General features: G+C 46.8%; 1 long non-coding RNA gene across 1 annotated transcript; it reads right to left on the bottom strand.

Annotated features, from left to right (window-relative positions):
• Positions 1–561: 561 nt before the first annotated feature.
• On the bottom strand, positions 562–20,243 carry LOC132823044 (uncharacterized). The gene is made up of 3 exons (XR_009645489.1): positions 20,013–20,243; positions 13,655–13,710; positions 562–646 (listed from the first exon to the last, which is right to left on the bottom strand). It is a non-coding gene; the product is annotated as an uncharacterized LOC132823044 (long non-coding RNA).
• Positions 20,244–20,666: the final 423 nt, after the last annotated feature.

Genomic DNA, 20,666 nt, shown 5'->3' with positions numbered 1-20,666 from the left:
ATTACCCTCTAGACAGGAGCATTTGCCCTCACCCCTCACATCCCAGACAGAAGCACTCTCACCTTCACATTTCCCCCACTGCACCCCAGAAAGGAGCATGCTCACATTCACACCTTTCCCACCACATCCCAGACAGGTGCACCCCCACACTCACCACTCCCCCAAAGCAACCCAGACAGAAGTACCCTCACCCATCACCCCTCATGTCCAAACAGGACCATCCACACCTCATCCCCACACAGGAGAACCCCCACTCTCACCCCCACCCCCAGACAGGAGGACCACAGGAGGACCATCACCCTCACCTCTCACCCCTACCCTCCCTAGACAGGTGGATTTCAATCCTCCAAACCTACACACCTCCACCATAGACAAATGCACCAATACCTGCTCCACTCCAACTTCCATCCCCACCCTCTGCAGCCATCTCCACCAGACAAATTAAAATCCTGGTGTTAGTCTTAAATCCAAGCCCTTAGTTCCCTCCCCAATAAAATCTTATTTACTTAGGATGCTGTTTGAAAAACTGACTCTGAGCCCCAACAGTTGGCACTTGCCTGTTGCTGAAGAGTTTACTGTGGTTATAAACTCGAATCTCCAGCATCTCTTCAATAATGTCTCGTCCATAATGAGGCCAACGGAATTCCTGCAACAAACAATCAGCTACATTTAGGAGAAAGTGAGGACTGCAGATGCTGAAGATCAGAGTCAAAGAACGTGGCCCTGGAAAAGCACAGCACATCAGGCAGAGCTCAAGCAGCATCCGAATTCCTCATGAAGGGCTTATGCTTGAAACGTCAAGTCTTCTGCTCCCTGGATGCTGCCTGACCTGATGTGCTTTTCCACCGCCACACTGTTCAAATCAGCTACTTGTAACAATGCTACAGGCACAATGTCACAGACAAGTACAACCACAGGGTTAATAATTGTGATTTTTTTATCCAATATTTCAGCACATTCTGTGTAAAGCAAGACAGTGCTGGATGTCCCATGTGCTGGGTATTATCAAACTGAGGGTTTGAGACTGCCTGGTCATACATGATAATTGTTAGGGACAACTTCTTCATGCAAACAGTGATGTGTATATGGAATGAGCTGCCAGAGAAAGTGTTGAGGCAGGCACAATAGTAACATTTTAATAACATTTGGATTGTTTTATGGATGGGAAGAGTTTAGAGGGATATGGACCAAATGCAGACAATTAGAAATAGCAGAGTGGCCACCATGGTCAGCATAGACCAATTTGAGCCAAAGGACATGTTTCCATGCTGTATTACTCCATCACTCTATAACTGTATTATACTCTTGCAAACATCCACTTCCAGGACAGTCATGTAGCACCATCCTTTGTTTTGCTCTAACAGTCACTGAAACTGACACTATACGCTAGATTCCCAAGTTACCGTTGCAGCAATATGTGAAAGAATATAAATATAGAAGTACAATAGTTTAGACAACTAAAGCAGAGATAACAACAGAATCCAGACCAGGATACTAGTGAATGCTGACTAGACCCAAGCAGTTTCAGCCTGACAAAGTGGGTTTTAAACAGGGAACTGTCTCAGAACTGACAGACGCCAACTGCTTGGATCCAAAATAACACAAAATCAGGACTCAAAGTCATTCACACCCTTACAGCAGACTAGTAAACAACCAATGTATCCTTTCATCCCCAGTAAACTCTCTGATGGGGGCTAAGGTGGCAGAACAGGGGAATGAGCTCTTGAACGAAGCTCCAGGACTAGTAAGAGTGAGTCAGTAGTGAAAGAAGATTGTGGAGGGGGGTCAGGTACATGAAGGAGTTCAAGAGGGATCCAGGGAGGACAATGGCGGTGGGCCATTGAGTAAAGTGGAAGAGGCCTGGCATTCTGAGTGGGTGAGAAGTTGATCGAGGTAAGAATCTGAGGAGCCCAGAGGGCTTTGCCAGTACTGTTCCCATTGGGTCTAACTCAGAGTCTTGTCAAGCAGAATCCTTACAGGACTTCAAGTTCACCTACAACATTTCAATTTGACCTGCAGAGTGCTGAGTATATTACTGGAAACTAACATAAACCCTGAAGAAGGGCTTATGCCCGAAACGTCAAATCTCCTGTTCCTTGGATGCTGCCTGACCTGCTGTGCTTTTCCAGCAACACATTTTCAGCAACTAACGTAAACACTCAAGAAAGAGTGATAAAAAAACATCATTTATTCCACAATTAAGGACATGTTGTTGTGTCCCTGTAATCACATTCCGTATTAACCTTAAGGTATGCCAGTATACTTAACTCTCCAACCAGGAGCAAAAATGATGTTGCATGCAAGAACAAAGTAAAACCAACCTAATCCTAATCTATTTAACCCTCAACGGCATTGTGGTGTCCGTACACTTCAAAGACTGCAGTGGTTCATGAGCAATTAGGGATGAACAATAAATGCTCGCACAGACAGCGATGTCCAAGTCCATGATTGAATAAAATTAATTTAGAAGAAAAATGTAAATTTGGAAACACCTGTGCATCCTAAAATAACTCCATGAAAGCCAGTTTCCCGTCACCAAGACACCCTTTATTTAGACGCACATTGTCCATGATATTGACTCAGCTCCTAGAGCCAGCTCCTAGAGTGAGCAGGATGCCTTATATGCCTGTTTATATCTGTCTGCCAGGACTCCCTGATTAGACCAGGCTAACAGCCACAATCAGGAGCTCATTTTCTGAGGTTGACCTCATTACAATCACTACATCCCTTCCCCTCTAAGTCCTGGGATGTAGCCTCATTCTTTTTCCTGTAGCTTCTCCTGTGGCTTTTTTGCATCAGGTCCCGTTCCTCCGACTCTGCCTCAGATACTGGTGGTGTGTACCAGACAGAAGCCGTCTCATGCACCTGGAGCATCCGCTGAAAAACATCTTCTCGTTCATCAGGCAGTAACAGCATCGAGGTCGTGATATCTGCTATATCCATCTTGCCCTCAGAAGCTTCTTTGAAGCTAGGTAGAGGGAGGGAACTCAAAGGGGTTTTGACAGCCTTGCCAAATGTTCAGAGGGGACAGGTGTGCTTAGCTCCTGTTCCATTTGTGAGGTTGCAGCTTTTATGTGGTCCACGTGCTTGTTCAGGACCACCTCTCCTACCCAAACTTTGTATGTCACAGGACCTGACCTCGTGTCAACCATATCTCTTACCCATGCAGGGCTATTCCCCTGGTTTCAACACCAAACTTCATCCCCTGAAGTAAACTGCCTCTCCGTCTTAGTGGAGTCATGATGCCGTTTTACATTCCCACTTCCCTCAGATCCAGGAAGACCAGATTTAACCTGATGCAGAAACTTGTCTGCATTAGCAACTCTACTGGAGCTGTCCCTGTAGTTGCGAGAGGGGTGATCCTTTAATCAAACAAGAACCAGAACAGTTTGATATCAAGTGAAGGTCTAAGCTGTTTTTTAAGCCTGCATTCAAAGTTTTGGCTGCTCTTATGGCCAGACCATTAAATTATGGGTGGTAGGGAACTCTTCTTACATGCCAAATGCCATTCAACTTTAGGAAATAATCGAATTCCCTGTTGTCTGTGACCAGCACCTCTGGGAGTCTGTGTTTTGCAAAAGGTGCTTGCAACTTTTCAAAGGTCATCGCCATCTTTGACTAATGAATTCTATATATATCTAACCACTTTGAATGGGCGTCCACAATGACTAAAAACATTCAGTCCTTGAAAGGACCGGCCGAGTCAATGTATAACCAAGTCTAGAATTTACCCAGCCATTCTCACGAATGTGGGAGAGATACTGGCGGTATTTTTTGCCCTTGTCAACACTATGGGTATTGTCAACAATGTGGCTATGTCAATGTCCAATCTTGGCCACCAGACATAACTTATTGTTAACATCTTTATTTTGGAAACTCCTGGATGACCCTGGTGGAGTTCAGCCAGTATCTGGCAGTGACCCTTACCTGGGACAATCACACCTGCTCCTCATAATAATATGCCATCCTCTATGATGATCTGATTTCCTAGGGCTAAAATGGTTTCAGTTCAGGTTGTGATGACCCTTCTGTTTCCCACATCACTACCAGCTGTTTTAGTTTTGTCAGGGTGGGATCTTTTTGTGTCCACAGTCTGATATTATCATTGGTGACCGGAAGGGAGATCAGAAAGTTTATAACCAGAGCAGACTCTTCTAGTGACGGCACTACCAGCAGTGTACCATCAGTGCGAGGCTGCTCAAGGCATCTGCATTTGCCGCTTGGCCTCTGTACTTGATCAGAATAAGAGCCCACTGCTGAATCTGATTGAAGCCATAGGCAGCATGATCCTGTCTTATTTAAGTAGCCTTAGCAGGATTTGTAGTCCATTACTACAAATTTATGCCCATAAAGATTAGATTACTTACAGTTTGGAAACAGGCCCTTCGGCCCAACAAGTCCACACCGACCCGCCGAAGCGCAACCCACCCATACCCCTACATTTACCCCTTACCTAACACTACGGGCAATTTAGCATGGCCAATTCACCTGACCCGCACATCTTTGGACTGTGGGAGGAAACCGGAGCACCCGGAGGAAACCCACACAGGCACGGGGAGAACGTGCAAACTCCACACAGTCAGTCGCCTGAGTCGGGAATTGACCCGGGTCTCAGGCACTGTGAGACAGCAGTGCTAACCACTGTGCCACCGTGCTGCCTGTAAAGGTATTGGTAAAATGTTGTTACAGCAAAGCTGACTGCCAAACATTCATTTTCTGTCTGGACATACCTTCGTTCAGCATCAGCCAAATTCTGGGAAGTTTATCAGGAATTCCTCTTCCTTGGGCCACCAGTGTGTCAACACTTACCCCAATACCATTCAGGGAGGCATCGCATGTCAGCCCCACATCATACTTGGAATCATAATTTGCCAACAACTTAGTCTACAACAGTTGCTTCTTCATTTCCCCAAAGGCTACAACTTGGCTACAAGGCCATTTCCAAGCTGACCCTTTCTCAGTAGCAGATGTAAGAGTGCCAGGATAGAGGCCAGGTTACATTTGAGTTTTCTGCAATAATTCACTAAAGGTTTTAGTATCTGGTCCCTCCAGAAAGTTAAGTTTCTAATAACCAAGAAAGCTGCTGGTCACACGCTGTCAAGAGAATTACACATTGCTTTTCATCTGCCCCAATGTCATTTGCCCAGAAAAAAAGCACATTCTTTTTCCACATACTGGGCCCAGTCTTTGATGGCAGGATCAAATTAATCAGGTTTCCCAAATAGCAACATGATGTCAGAAATGCTTGCCCCAATTCAAAGACAACAGTTGCAAGTGAATCTTCAGGGGTGTGTTTCGGCAGGATGTTACTCATTCACCCCATCCCCCTCTCACCCCCCACCACACACACATTAACATCACAGAGGTGGAGCGAGTGAAGAGTGTCAAGCTCCTGGGAGTGGTCATCCACAACAAGCTTTCTTGGACTCTTCATGTGGTCGCACTGGTTACAAAGGCCCAACAATGTCTCTTCTTCCTCAGGCAATTGAGGAAATTTGGCATGATGGCAAATATCCTTGCCAACTTTTGTAGATGCGCCATCTAGGGTATTCTGCCTGGATGTATCACTGGTATGGCAAGTGTACCATTCAAGATCGGAGATGGTTAAAGAGAGTGGTGAACACGGCCCAGAGAATCACAAAGGCCAATTTCCCATGTATAGAATGCATGTACCAGGCCCACTGTCAAGGAAATGCCACCAGCATTCTCAGATCCATCCCATCCTGGCAATGCTTTTCTACAATCTCTACCATTGGGACACACACCCACCAACCAGCCGGTTTTGTAACAATTTCAACCCTATTGTTGCTAGAATACTGGACTCACAAACTCTTAACATTTGCCTGTACCTGTGCTTTTGTTTTTGCCGTTGTTTATCTATTATTTATTTATCTATGCTACTTAACTGTATTTTTCGCAAGACAAAGCTTTTCATGTGTCTCGGTACACGTGACAATAAATTTAATTCAATTCAAATTCAGTTCATTGCCACTGTAGAATATTTCACCAAGAAAGACATCAGTGTCCCCAAAACACACTGTCCAACAGTAACTCACTGTTGCAACTGAGTAACTCACTGAAACAGGATCACTGGCTTGGGATCAGGAGCTGAGTCACATGCTTGATTGGGGTGAAGAATTAATTGGGAGTAATTAAGGGTAGTTGGTCATTAGATAATGTAACACATACACAAAACTGGGACTGTTCAGTTTATTAAAATGCTTGGAATTTCATTTAATCTCAGCTATTTTTGTAGTTCCTCAAAATGAGGATGCAATGAAATAACTAGTATAGCCTGGATGAGAAGGAGTGGGTTGAGGGATAATCCCACCCAGTAGAGAAATCCTCTCTTCATAATGGCAGTAAAGCAGCTGATTTGTTCCTTCTCCTACCACCCTCAAAGATACCAGAGAATCACTGCCAGTGGGCATGTCGTTAAAGTGACATTTCAATAACATACCTAGTTAGGATGAAGAATGTGATCCTTTCAGTTGGTGCATTGCTATTCTCAATTTGTCAGTATGTTAGCAGATAGGAATCCAGTGACTATTCACATTAGGAACCTGGGTGTGTTTGTACTGAAAAGTGATTGCTTTTACACATTGCAGTGCTGTTTCTCAACCTTGGATCCAGGTGGAATGTTTGTGAATCTCCACATCAGGCAAACCTACTTGCATGAGCCCAACTTAAACCAAGTGTGGGCCATTGCATCCCAATCCTCAGTGGCTCTGAACCTACTCATCCCAAAAATAGGTGTTGGATTTAGCATGGTCAGAATAAAGTTGGAAATGGAGAACAGAAACCATGCAGGCAAATGGCACTGGATAACAAAGTCAAAACAGTTTCATTCTGCATTCAGTTGATTTAGGACTGATTCAGAAATGCTTAGTCACCTTGAATTTGCAATGTGTTCAATTTTCCACTGTTAATATCTCAAACATTCATCAAAAGAATTTTAAGAATACTTTTCTCTTAGCTTTTTAGACATTTTAGCTTGCACATACCTTCAGAACTCTACACCTTCAAAGTGGGAGAGACAAGGAGAACTTTACACAGAGTGTGCTAGGAAGGACTCAATAAGTGAGTCATAATGTGTTGCAACATTTATTCTGTAAATTAGCAGCAAGTCGTTGCTCAGCAGCCCTACGGTTTAGTTATTATGTTTGTGTTATGTACAACCTACCCCACCTTTAACAAAGTTAGGTGGAGAACTTGGAATCCATTGTCAAAGAAACAAATCATAAATACCAGAACACTTTACAAATCTGAAAACAGGCCAGAGTTTGGATGAGGATATATTTTAAAATGTCACAATTTTTGCTCAAATTCAGTCATTGATGAGGAGTGAAGTGGAGGCCCAGACTGTTCAGAGAACCCAGAGCATGTTTAAAGTAGTGCAACAACCTTCAAACCGCCTAGCCAATACTTACCCCTCAAACGATATCTGAAAATGGATAAAACTGTTTAAGATTTTATTTGCTGTTTGAGGTCATACCTAAATGCAAATTGGCTATATCTTTTTTGGCATTTCAGTAGTGAGGACATTTCACTACCAAGGCAAGGAGGAAATGGGTGATCAAGGGGAGTTAGCAACCAAGGGGCTTGGGTGATTGGAGATGTGAGCAGTTGGGGAGAATGGGTGATCAGCGGGAATGCAAATGTCACGGGAAGTGGAGTGTTCGGGGAAGCGGGCAATCAGGGGTAGTGGGCGATCGGGGGGAGTGGGCGATCGGGGAAAGTGGGCAATCAGGGTCAATGAGCAATCGGAGAAGTGGGTGATTGGGAGGAGTGGGTGATCTGGGTGGAGTAAGAGATCAGGAGGGGAAAGGGTGATTGGGTATGCTAGTGGTCATGGGGAGTGGGTTCAGGGAGATCCGTGGGGGGAGTAGATAATTGGGGGGGGCAATCTATGTGGGTAATGAGTGGTCGGTGGGGAGTTGGTGATTGGGTGTAGTGGCGATCAGTGGGGAGTGAGCAATCAGGGAGAGTAGGTGATTGGGGGCGTGCATCAGTGGGGGGGTGATGATCAGTAGGGAGTGGGCAATTGGGAGGAGTGGGTGATTGGGGAGAGGGAATTCTTTGGGGGTTATGGAAGATCTATGGGGAGAGTGGGTGATCGGGGAGAGTGGGTGATCAGTGGGAGTGGGTGATTTGGGGGAGTGAGCACTCAGGGTGTGGCCAATCGGAGGGAGAGGGCAGTTGGAACTTTTCGATTATGGGAAAGTAACTGTATTGTTCATCTGCAGAAACAAGAACAGTGAATAGCCTCCCCATCAACCACACTCTCACCCACATACTCCCCCACCATGGCCCCTCCATAGTAACACACATAACCACATACACAAACACATAATCATACACACGCACGCGCGCGCGCACACACACACACACACACACACACACACACACACACACACACACACACACCTACACACCTTTGATCTTTAAGAAAGCGCAGAGACTGGAGAAGTGGTAACAGGAGCTAGCTTCCCATTACATTTGCTCTCTTTTGTCCATTTTCCGCCTGATTCAGCACAGTCACAACTTACTACCCAACTCCAACTGATTGACAGAAAACATTTTTGGACCATGTCAGTGATTGGAATGAGGCCAGCCAGATGGACCTCGTAGAATATGAATTCTCTCTTTGGGAATGTTAATCTCATCCAATCAGGGAATCCTGGTTGAAAGAAATAAACAGGAGTGGCCGACGAACTGGCAGGAGCTGGAGGCCAAAGTCTCAGCTCGCCTAGGCCGCTGGACAGGACTGCTCCGAATGCTATCTTACAGGAGCCGAGTGCTGGTCCTAAACCAGCTGGTGGCCGCCATGCTGTGGTACCGGCTGGTCACTTTGGTCCCTCCTCCTGGCTTTGTCGCTGACATCCAGAGAACGATGGTCGACTTCTTCTGGGACAAAAAGATGCACTGGGTCGCTGCGCAGGTTCTGAGTCTCCCTATTGAGGAGGGCGGTCAGTCGCTGGTGTGCGTCCGCACCCAGGTCGCGACCTTCCGCCTTCAGACCTTGCAGCGATACCTTTACGTCGAGCCTCCTCCTAGGTGGTGCGCCCTGGCGACGTATTTTTTTCCGCCAGGTGCGTAACCTCAACTACGACACGCAGCTCCTGTTCGTCGACCGTGATGGTTTGGAGGTTGCCCTCAAGGTGCTGCCTGTCTTTTACCAGGACCTGATCACTGTCTGGAACATGGTCGAATCGCGTCGCGCCTACCCTCCGGCAGGAGTAGCGGCTGTCGTCAGGGAGCCGTTGCTCAGGAATCCGCACCTCCGTGCTCGCGGGTTCGAGTGGCTGTCAGAGGGGAGGGCCGTGGCGGCGAGGGTGACCAGGGTCGGGGACGTGCTGGGTGCCGGGGGCCTGGGCTGGACGTTGCCACAAGACATAGTGAGCAGGGCAGCCTTAAAACGGCGGTGCTCGGACGTGACGTAGTGCACCAGTTGGAGGACGCTCAGGGGTGGAGTGGGATCCCATCTGCGTTCACCCCCGCCCGGACGGAATTTCACATTGGCCCCAAGGTCCCGTACTTCCCGCGGGAGCCTGTACCCCACAACCTGAGCCGCCTCCGAAATTTTAATTTTGTTTCCTTTCAGGGGGTAAAAAGGCGGGCCCTGTATCGACTGCTGCTGCACACCATCCACCTCTTCTCCCTCATCCACCATCCGGACACACCTTGGCGTGCCCATTTGCCACCGGGCGGTGGGGATCCCCAGTGGAGGGCCCTCTACGCGGGAGTCCTCCCCCTTTCTCTCGGGGATCTGGGGTGGAGGATGTTGCACGCAGCAGTCCCCTGCAACCGCAGATTGCGGTGGTTCACGGACTCCCAGCCCAACTGCTTGTTCTGTGGTGCTGTGGAGCCCGTGAACCATGTGTATGTTGGGTGTGGGCATTTGCACTCCCTTTTTGATTTTCTCAAAAACCTTCTCCTCTGCTTTTGGTTGCACTTCAGTCCCACGCTCCTCAGCTTTGGGCACCTGGTACGGAGGAGGGAGGGCAGGTCTGAAGACCTCCTCGTGGGTCTGCTCCTGGGCCTGGCCAAACTGGCCATAAACAGGTCCAGGCAGCGTGCCGTGGAGGGGGTCGTTAGGGCCGACTGCCTGCCCCTCTTCCGCGGTTACGTCAGAGCCCGGGTGTCCTTGGAGAAGGAGCTCGCGGTGTTCAGGGAGAGGTGGGCACCGCAGGGAGTGGAGTGCATCATTTCCCCCTCCAACTCTATTTTGATTTAGTCCCTGCCCTTCTCTTCACTGTTTTGATCACACAGCATTGCCCTTTGATGTGAAGGGCACTGCTTGTCACAGGCCACTCGGGTGTTTCCTTTTCTTCCTGGTGGTGGAAATCTAATAAAGACTTGTGCTCTTTGTGTCTCTCACTGTGTCTCACAACTGCACACACACACCATGGGTCCTAGGGAAAAATATGCACTACCACAGTTAGGCGGTAGTGTGGGGGTTAAAGAGAAAAAAATAAAAGAAAAAAAGAGAAAAATAAAAGAAAAAAAATAGACTGCTGCTGCACACCACCACCTCTTCTCCCTCATCCACCGTCCGGACACACCTTGGCGTGCCCATTTGCCACCTGGAGGTAGTGATCCCCAGTGGAGGGCCCGCTATGCAGGAGTCCTCCCCCTTTCTCTCGGGGATCCGGGGTGGAGGGTGCTGCATGCAGTGGTACCCTGCAACCGCAGATTGCGGTGGTTCACGGACTCCCAGCCCAACTGCTTGTTCTGTGGTGCTGTGGAGTCCGTGGACCATGTGTATATTGGGTGTGGGCGTTTGCACTCCCTTTTTGATTTTCTCAAAAACCTTCTCCTCTGCTTTTGGTTGCACTTCAGTCCCACGCTCCTGATCTTCGGGCACCCGGTACGGAGGAGGGAGGGTGGGTCTGAAGACCTCCTCGTGGGTCTGCTCCTGGGCCTGGCCAAACTGGCCATAAACAGGTCCAGACAGCGGGCCGTGGAAGGGGTTGTTAGGGCCGACTGCCTGCCCTTCTTCCGCGGTTACGTTAAGGCCCGGGTGTCCTTGGAGAAGGCGCACGCAGTGTCCACCAACACCCTGGAGTTGTTCAGGGGGAGGTGGGCACCGCAGGGAGTGGAGTGCATCATTTCCCCCTCCAACTCTATTTTGATTTAGTCCCTGCCCTCCCCTTCACTGTTTGTTCACACAGCATTGCCCTTTGATGTGAAGGGCACTGCTTGTCACTGGCCACCCGGGTGTTTTCCTATCTTCCTGGTGGTGGAAATTGAATAAAGATTCATGCACTTTGTGTCGCTCACTGTGTCTCACACCTGCATACACACACCATGGGTACTGGGGAAAAAATAAGCACTACCGCAGTTAGGCGGTAGTGCAGGGTTAATTTAAAAAAATTTAAAAATATAAAAAGGCCTTACAAAAAAAAGAACATGCGTGTGTTTGATCACACAGCATTGCCCTTTGACGTGAAGGGCACTGCTTGTCAAAAAGGAAACAAAAATAAATAGGAGTGGCCGGCGAACTGGCAGGAATTAGAGGCCAAAGTCTCGGCTCGCCTAGGCCGCTGGACAGGACTGCTCTGAGTGCTGTCTTACAGGAGTCGAGTGACGGTCATAAACTAAATGGTGGCTGCCATGTTGTGGTACCAGCTGGTCCCTTTGGCCCCTCCTCCTGGTTTTGTCACTGACCTCCAGAGAATGTTGGTCAACTTCGTCTGGGACAAAAAAATGCACTGGGTCGCTGCGCAGGTCCTGAGTCTCCCTATTGAGGAGGGCAGTCAGTCACTGGTGTGCGTTCGCTCCCAGGCGCGGCATTCTGCCTTCAGATCTTGCTGCAATACCTTTACGTTGAGCCTCCTCCTAGGTAGTGCGCCCTGGCGACATATTTTTTCCGTCAGTTGTGCAATCTCAACTACAACACGCAGCTCCAGTTCGTCGACCGTGACGGTTAGAGGTCACCCTCAGGACGTTGCCTGTCTTTTACCAGGACCTGATTACTATCTGGAACATGGTCGAATCGCGTCACGCCTACCCTCCAGCAGGAGTAGCGGCTGTCGTCAGGGAGCCGTTGCTCAGGAATCCGCACCTCCGTACTCGCGGGTTCGAGCGGCTGTCGGAGGGGAGGGCCGTGGTGGCGAGGGTGACCAGGGTCGGGGACGTGCTGGGTGGTGGAGGCCTCGGCTGGATGCTGCCACAGGACATAGCAAGCAGGGCAGCGGTAGACGTCCGGTACGTGGCCACTGCCATCCGATGCCTTAAAACGGCGGTGCCCGGACCCGACGTAGTTCACCAGTTGGAGGATGCTCGGGTGTGTGGTGAGATCCTGTCTGCGTTCACCCCAGCACGGACGGAATTTCACATTTGCCCCTGGGTCCCGTACTTCCTGCGGGAGCCTGTGCCCCACAACCTGAGCTGCCTCCAGAATTTTAGTTTTGCCCCTTTTAAGGACATAAAATGGTGGGCCCTCTACAGACAGCTGCTGCGCACCATCCACCTCTTCTACCTCATCCACCGCCCGGACATGCCTTGGCGTGCCCATTTGCCACCAGGAGGTGGAGATCCCCAATGGAGGGCCCACTTTCTCACAGGGATCTGGAGTGGAGGGTACCTCATGTGGTAGTCCCCTGCAACCGCAGATTGCAGTGGTTCACGGACTCCCAGCCCAACTGCTTGTTCTGTGGTGCTGTGGAGTCTGTGGATCGTGTATGTATTGGGTGTGAGCATTTGCACTCTCTTTTTGATTTTCTTAAATACCTTCTTCTCCGTTTCTAGTTGCACATCAGTCCCAAGTTCCTGATCATGCGGAAGGGGAGGGTAGGTCAGAGGATCTCCTTGTGGGTCTACTCCTGAGCCTGGCCAAACAGGTCCAGGCAGCAGGTCTTTATGGCCGATTGCCTGCTTCTCTTCTGCGGCTACTGAAGAAGGAGCATGCAGTATCTATCAACTTCCTCGAGTTGTTCAAGGAGAGGTGGGCACTGCAAGGCAGTGGAGTGCTTTGTTTCCCTTTCCAACTCTATTTTGATTGAATCCCTATCCTTCCCTTCACTTCTTTGATCACGCAGCATTGCCCTTTGATGAGAAGGGCATTGCTTGTCATTGGCCACTTGGGTGTTTCCTTTCTACCTGGTGGTGGAAATTGAATGAAGATTTGTACACCTGGGTTGTCTTTCACTGTGTCTCACACCTGCACACACACAACATGGGGAAAATATAAGCAACACCACACTTAGGCGGTAGTGTGGGAGGGGAAAGAGAAGAAAATAGAGAAGAACAAAGAAAACAAAAATAGAAAAAAAAAAGAAAAATATTTATAAACAAGAGTGTCAGAGGTTCTGCTCACTCTGGGTGCTGGCTCTGTGCTGGCTGGATCAGCGTTGTGTATTATGCACATGTAAATAAAGGGTGACCTGATTATGGGATACTGGCTTTCGTGGTATGGATTAAGATTATCAGAAAGTCAAATCAGTTCAAGAACAACACATTGACTGTAACCTATACATTTGTGATTCATGACTTTTAGCTTTCGTTCAGCAAAAACATTCCAGGAGAAACAGGAAGTGTTGAGATAATTGAATTGTCAATTAGTTATTCACTCTATGGCATGAATGTTCCTTAACTGGAACTTGAGGTTAACATCATTAATTACTGAGAAAACTACATGTTGAAATCTTACCTCATTGAAGACAGCTTCATATTCACATTTCACTTTCCTAGTCAAGTGTGTATAACCTGAGAACAGATGAAGAAACATATTGTTAATTTCTATGTCAGTCATGACATGTTTTTAAAGCCAAATGATTTAATAAATTCTAAGAACTGAATGTCTATTCTATCCAGTTGAAGTGTGGGAACAGTTCAACGAGAAATTGTCAATTACCATCTTGCCCACCTTCTATCGTCCTGATAACCATATTACCCGCACTGCCCGGTTCTATCTCCTTCCCAAGATCCACAAGCCTGACCACCCTGGCCGACCCATTGTCTCAGCATGCTCCTGCCCCTCTGAACTCATCTCTACCTACTGTCCTATCCACCCTAGCCCAGGAACTCCCCACATACGTTCGAGACACCACCCACACCCTCCACCTCCTCCAAGACTTCCATTTCCCCGGCCTCCAACGCCTCATCTTCACCATGGATATCCAATCCCTCTACACCTCTATCCGCCATGACCAGAGCCTCCAAGCCCTCCGTTTTTTCCTCTCCAGACGTCCCCAACAGTACCCTTCCACCAACACTCTCATTCATTTGGCCGAACTGGTCCTCACCCTTAACAATTTCTCCTTTGAATCCTCCCACTTCCTCCAGACCAAAGGGATAGCCATGGGCACACGAATAGGCCACAGCTATGCCTGTCTCTTTGTTGGCTACGTAGAACAGTTGATCTTCCGTAATTACACCAGCACCACTCCCCACCTCTTCCTCCGCTATATTGATGACTGCATTGACACCACCTCGTGCTCCCGCGAGGAGGTTAAGCAATTCATCAACACATTCCACCCTGACCTTAAATTGACCTGGATCAACTCTGACATCTCCCTCTCCTTCCTGGACCTCTCCATCTCCATTAATGATGACCAACTTGACACTGACATTTTTTACAACCCCACCGACTCCCACAGCTACCTGGATTACACCTCTTCCCACTTACCTCTTGCAAAAATGCCATCCCGTATTCCCAATTCCTCCGCCTCCGCCGTATCTGCTCCCAGGAGGACCAGTTCCACCATAGAACACACCAGATGGCCTCCTTCTTTAGAGACCACAATTTCCCTTCCCACGTGGTTAAAGAAGCCCTCCAACGCATCTCGTCCACATCCCGCACCTCTGTCCTCAGACCCCACCCCTCCAACCATAACAAGGACAGAACGCCCCTGGTGCTCACCTTCCACCCTACAAACCTTCGCATAAACCAAATCATCCGCCGACATTTCTGCCACCTCGAAAAAGACCCCACCACCAGGGATATATTTCCCTCCCCACCCCTTTCCGCCTTCCACAAAGACTGTTCCCTCCGTGACTACCTGGTCAGGTCCACGCCCCCTTACAACCCACCCTCCCATCCTGGCACTTTCCCCTGCCACCGCAGGAACTGTAAAACCTGCGCCCACACCTCCTCCCTCACCTCTATCCAATGCCCTAAAGGAGCCTTCCACATCCATCAAAGTTTTACCTGCACATCCACTAATATCATTTATTGTGTCTGTTGCTCCCGATGCGGTCTCCTCTACGTTGGGGAGACTGGGCACCTCCTAGCAGAGCACTTTAGGGAACATCTCCGGGACACCCACACCAATCAACCACACCACCCCGTGGTCCAACATTTCAACTCCCCCTCCCACTCTGCCGAGGACATGGAGGTCCTGGGCCTCCTTCACCACCGCTCCCTCACCACCAGACGCCTGGAGGAAGAACGCCTCATCTTCCGCCTCGGAACACTTCAACCCCAGGGCATCAATGTGGACTTCCAACAGTTTCCTCATTTCCCCTTCCCCACCTCACCCTAGTTCCAAACTTCCAGCTCAGCACTCTCCCCATGACTTCTCCGGACTTGTCCTACCTGCCTAGCTCCTTTTCCACCTATCCACTTCACCCTCTCCTCCCTGACCTATCACTTTCATCCCCTCCCCCACTCACCCATTGTACTCTATGCTACTTTCTCTCCGCCCCATCCTCCTCTAGCTTATCTCTCCACGCTTCAGGCTCACTGCCTTTAACCCTGATTTCGCTGCACTTTGGATGCTGCCTGAACTGCTGTGCTCTTCCAGCACCACCGATCCAGAATCTGGCTTCCAGCATCTGCAGTCATTGTCTTCACTCCTATATTACAATAATGGACTTACTAACTCATCACAATTTCTATCTCTATTTTGGCATACAAGAGAGGGAAGAGTAATGGTTGGGAAAACAGACAAGAAAATAGAATTAATGTTAAAATCTAGTCAGCCATTGGCATGAGCAAAATAAACTTGCAGGGATATTGGGTTAGAGCAAGGTAATTGGATTGCTCTGCAGAGGGTCAGCATAGTCTTGATGGGCTGAATGTTGACCTTCTATGCTGTAATAATTCTGCAAGTCTATAAATTTGTTGCAGTCCAATCAGACTGCTGTCTATCTATGTATTATCTTATTTACAAGTCTGATTTTATTTATTATTTTTGTCAGTAACTCAATGTTCTAAAGCTCCGAAAGCAATTACACTGTTAGGACCCATCTTTTCCTGTTTAATGATGAACTTCAAGAAGATGTGGACATGGTGAAATGGATGGAAAAGTGTGAGATGAATTTAATACAGAGAGGTGTGAGTGATTTGTTTTTGTAGGAAGGATACAGGGAGAAAATATAAAGGTACAATACTACAGTGGCACACAGGCAGAGTCACCTCATGAAGATTCTAGGATGAGTTGAATGAAGCAGTTAATAAAGCATTCAGCTTTATAAGTAAGAATACAGAGTGCAGAAGCAAGGAAATTATAGTGAAAATTTTATAAACACTAGCCAGAATCAAATGGAATACTTTGTACCAATGAGCTGAATGACCTTCGTCTGTACCATGACAAATCTACATAAATTCCAGAACCAACATCTTTGTTTGGAAGTGTTACAAATACAAGGTATTATAATATTATTTTGTTATAATATTTCTAACTTAGGGTAAAATAAAGAGGATCATATGACCTGATTTGTATTGTGCCAACAATGAACCAGCAAACTTAGTTGTTAAAGATTTAAAAAAAGGCCCAAGTTGTTTCATTGGGAATACGGTCATGCCTGTAAACAATGATTAAAGCATTATGTTGACTGTTGGTCTCCAAAATATTAAAAATATTAGGAAAGTTGTGTTTTATAAATGCATAAGCATACATTTATACTTTAAACTGTCTACTTAGTTCCAAGATTTACTGAAGTTAGAAGTTTAAAGAATAACTAAATTACATTTCTCCCTGAATACAAGGACCATTTGACTCATGTCACCATGCACATTAACTTTGAGAAGTAGGGGGGGAGGTAAAGTCCATAGAAGACACTGTTGAACTGATGTTCAGTTTGTCTGTTTGTGACAGGAATAGAGACAGAGGAGAGAAAGAGCAGAGCGATAGAGACAGCAAATCCTTTTGGTTGATCATCTGCGAATCTGGATGGAAGCTCATGCTCATAAAAAAGAACTGGGTTCACAGGATTTAAACAAGACCGGAACATTCGCCTAGCTTTGGTTAAATGGAGGAATCTGTCTGCACAAACTCAATTAATCATGACAAATTCAATCATTGTTGTTGAAATGTGAATGCAATTTAATGTAGCAAAGGAATGGTTATGAAGTCAATCATCTCAGCTCCAAGACATCTCTGCACCTTTCAGCTGCCTTATCAATGATCTTTCCTCCATCATAAGGTCAGAAATGGGGATGTTCACTGACATCCAATTACACAATGTCCAGCACCATTCATAACTCTTCAGATACTGAAAATGTCTAAAATGAAGCAAGGTCTAGACAATATCCAGCCATAACCTGACAAATGATAAATAGAATTTGCACCACACAGGTGCATGCAAAGATCATTTCCAACAAAAGAGAATCTAACCCATCAGCCCTTGACAATCAATGGTGTGACCGTGACTAAATCCCCAACTATCAACAGCCTTGGGTTACCATTATCCACAAACTGAACTGGACGAGTCGTATAAGTACTGTGAGTAACTCAGCTCCTGGTTTCCCAAAGCCTGCACACTATAAGACACAAACCAGGGGTGTGATGGAATATTCTGCACTTTCTTAATGTGTGCAGCTCCAACAACACTCTAAAAGCTGGACACCATTCAGAACAAAGCAGCTGACTTGATTGTTTGTGGAGGTGGGTCTATATTAGAGTGGTGCTGGAAAAGCAGAGTTCAGGCAGCATCTGAGGAGCAGAAAAATCGATGTTTCGGGCAAAAGCTTTTGCCCGAAGCTTTGATTTCCTGGTCCTCAGATACTGCCTGACCTGCTGTACTTTTCCAGCACCACTCTAATCTAGACTCTGATTTCCAGCATCCGCAGTCCTCACTTTTGTCTGTTTGTGGATGTGGTGCTACTCAGCTTCTGCACCCCTAACAGCCAGTATCAGTAGTGTGTACAATCTACAAGACATACTGCAGAAATGCACCAAGGTATGTTAGACAGCATCTTCCAAATCCACTACGACTACTATCTAGAAGGACAAGGGCAGCAAGCATATGTGAACATTAGATTACTTATAGTGTGGAAACAGACCCTTCGCCCAACAAGTCCACACTGACCCACCAAAGCGCAACCCACCCATACATTTACCCCTTCACCTAACACTACAGGTAATTTAGCATGGCCAATTCATCTGAGCTGCATATCTTTGGACTGTGGGAGGAAACTGGAGCAACCGGAGAAAACCCGCACAGACACGGGGAGAATGTGCAAACTCCACACAGTCAATCGCCTGAGGCAGGAATTGAACCCAGGTCTCTGGTGCTGTGAGGCAGCAGTGCTAACCACTTGCCACCTTGCCGCCCACAACACCTGAAAGTTTCCCTTCAAGTCACTCACCTTCCTGACATGGAAATAGATCACTGTTCCTTCACTGTCATTGAGTCAAAATCTAGGATTCCCCGCCCTAATGGCATTGTGGGTCAATCCACAGTCGGTGGACTGCAGCAGTTTAAGGAGGCAGCTCACACCACCTTCTCAAGGGCAACTAGGAATGGGCAATAAATGCTGGGCCCAGCCAGTGATGCCCAGATCCCATGAATGATTTTTTTTAAAAGGCAGAGAAAAGTTGGATACATCCAAATGCATAAATTAGGAACTGGAGTGGACCATTCAGCTCCTCGAGCGCGTTCCTCCATTCAATCAGATCACAACTGATCTGATTGCACCCTTGAGTGTGCATTCTTATCAACCATTTCTTTTGAATTGTTCAGGTGAATATAGATGAAAAACTTAAAGCAATACTCAAATAAAGCCGATTTTGGATTTTGTTAATTAGATGTGCTGAATATTTAGAATAGTCTTTTGTATTAAGATACCCAAAATAAGGACATTAGGATTGCTCAAGATACAGCTTAATACTGAAAGAGGGATTTAATGTTTTAGTATTAACATGGCAGCATTTGATGAATTAATGACCAATTTTCTTTATTATTTTCTCTGGTTGTCCTGTCTGGTTTCTTGTCTTCTGAAGTGAAAATTAAGAGACAAGGGCATTAGGAGAGATTGTAGCAACTATGGGATAAACATTAGGAGAATAATCATTAATAATGAATAATGGTTCAATTGATGAATTTTGCTGGAGTATTTGTAATGGAGTGTTACATTAAATCAATACTTTTTCTATAGATGATTCCAGGCCTTTTGTGTATGTTCAGTTTCTCTTTTTATTTCAGATTATCAGTATCTGCAGCATTTTGATTTTGATCTGCCTTTCTATCCATGTATCCAGGTAATGAATTAATCACATAAGTTCTTTTTAAATTTCGTGGACTGTGGGTGACACTAAGCCAGCATTTGTTGCTTATCCCCAATTGCCCTGGAGAGAGAACGGCGATGGTGATACTCCCTCTTACTGCAGTCCTTGGGATGCAGATAAACACACAATACTACTGGGGAGGGAGAACTAAAATTTGGACTCAGTGAGTGAAGATGGTGAACATATTTTAATTCTGGATGGTGTGTCATGGTATTCCAGCTATACGTGGGAAGTAACTCCTGAGTGTAGGGAAGGAAAAGGCCCCTCACAGGGAGTCTCACCCCTGGCCCCACAACGTGACAGTTCAGGAAGGTAAACTCGCCATAGGGCTGCTTCAGAGAGACGACTAGTGGTGGTTTAACCTGAGCGTAAACGCCGAGGGAAGACAGACCATCCAGCAGAGCTAACTGACACCCTACTGCAATACTGTCCACAATTGGATACTTTTTCCTAAACTTTCTGATGACGCTGAGACTTTTCCCGGTTTCCAGGCTTTCCCATCGCAAACAGCTGGCAGTCTCCCTTGGGGAAGAAGCTTTCAGCGCGGTTCCTTACCTCGGAATGTGATATGAACCTGGCGGTCATACTTCCCACTCAGGTTAGAAACCTTCTTCAGAAACAGAGTGAGAGACATGGGGAACTTTCAAATCACGCTGCTGCAATTGTGAACGTTGTTATTTCCCTTTCTGAAAGTGCAAACATGGTCTCATCTTGGTGAAATGAAACTGCTGGCTGGGGTGAATCGCGAGGCAGACTCTTAACTGCTGAAAGCTGCCGGGTTTCGAGCCTCCTCTCTGCGTAAAACAAGTTGCTCAATCAGATTCCTGGTTTATCTGTCAAAACACCACACCCAATCCAAAAACTTCACAATTAAAACTCTGATGTTTCCGCCCTCCAGCCGCACATGGAGAAATATCAACAAAATGAATGATTAAATGGATAGGTAATTTTCTCTATATGCAAAACAAACACAAATAATTTTCAATTTTCACATCTTTACACGTCAGTTTTGTATTCAAACTCCTGGAACCTCTACTTGTATTTTGGTCTTTTTTGGTTTTGAGCTTTATTTCCTTATTCCAAATGTATCGCGAATATGGCCAAGCCCATCACTGCAAGAACTTCTTTGTCCTGAATGCCAACTCTGACTCACCAAACTGTAAATAAACTCAGTAAAGAATGGTTATCATGTTTCACACATACTTATGA

This window comes from Hemiscyllium ocellatum, chromosome 15, assembly GCF_020745735.1.
Source record: "Hemiscyllium ocellatum isolate sHemOce1 chromosome 15, sHemOce1.pat.X.cur, whole genome shotgun sequence".
Lineage (NCBI taxonomy): Eukaryota > Metazoa > Chordata > Chondrichthyes > Orectolobiformes > Hemiscylliidae > Hemiscyllium > Hemiscyllium ocellatum.
Note: the sequence above shows the minus strand (reverse complement) of the source record. Positions and strands in the feature narration are given on the sequence as shown.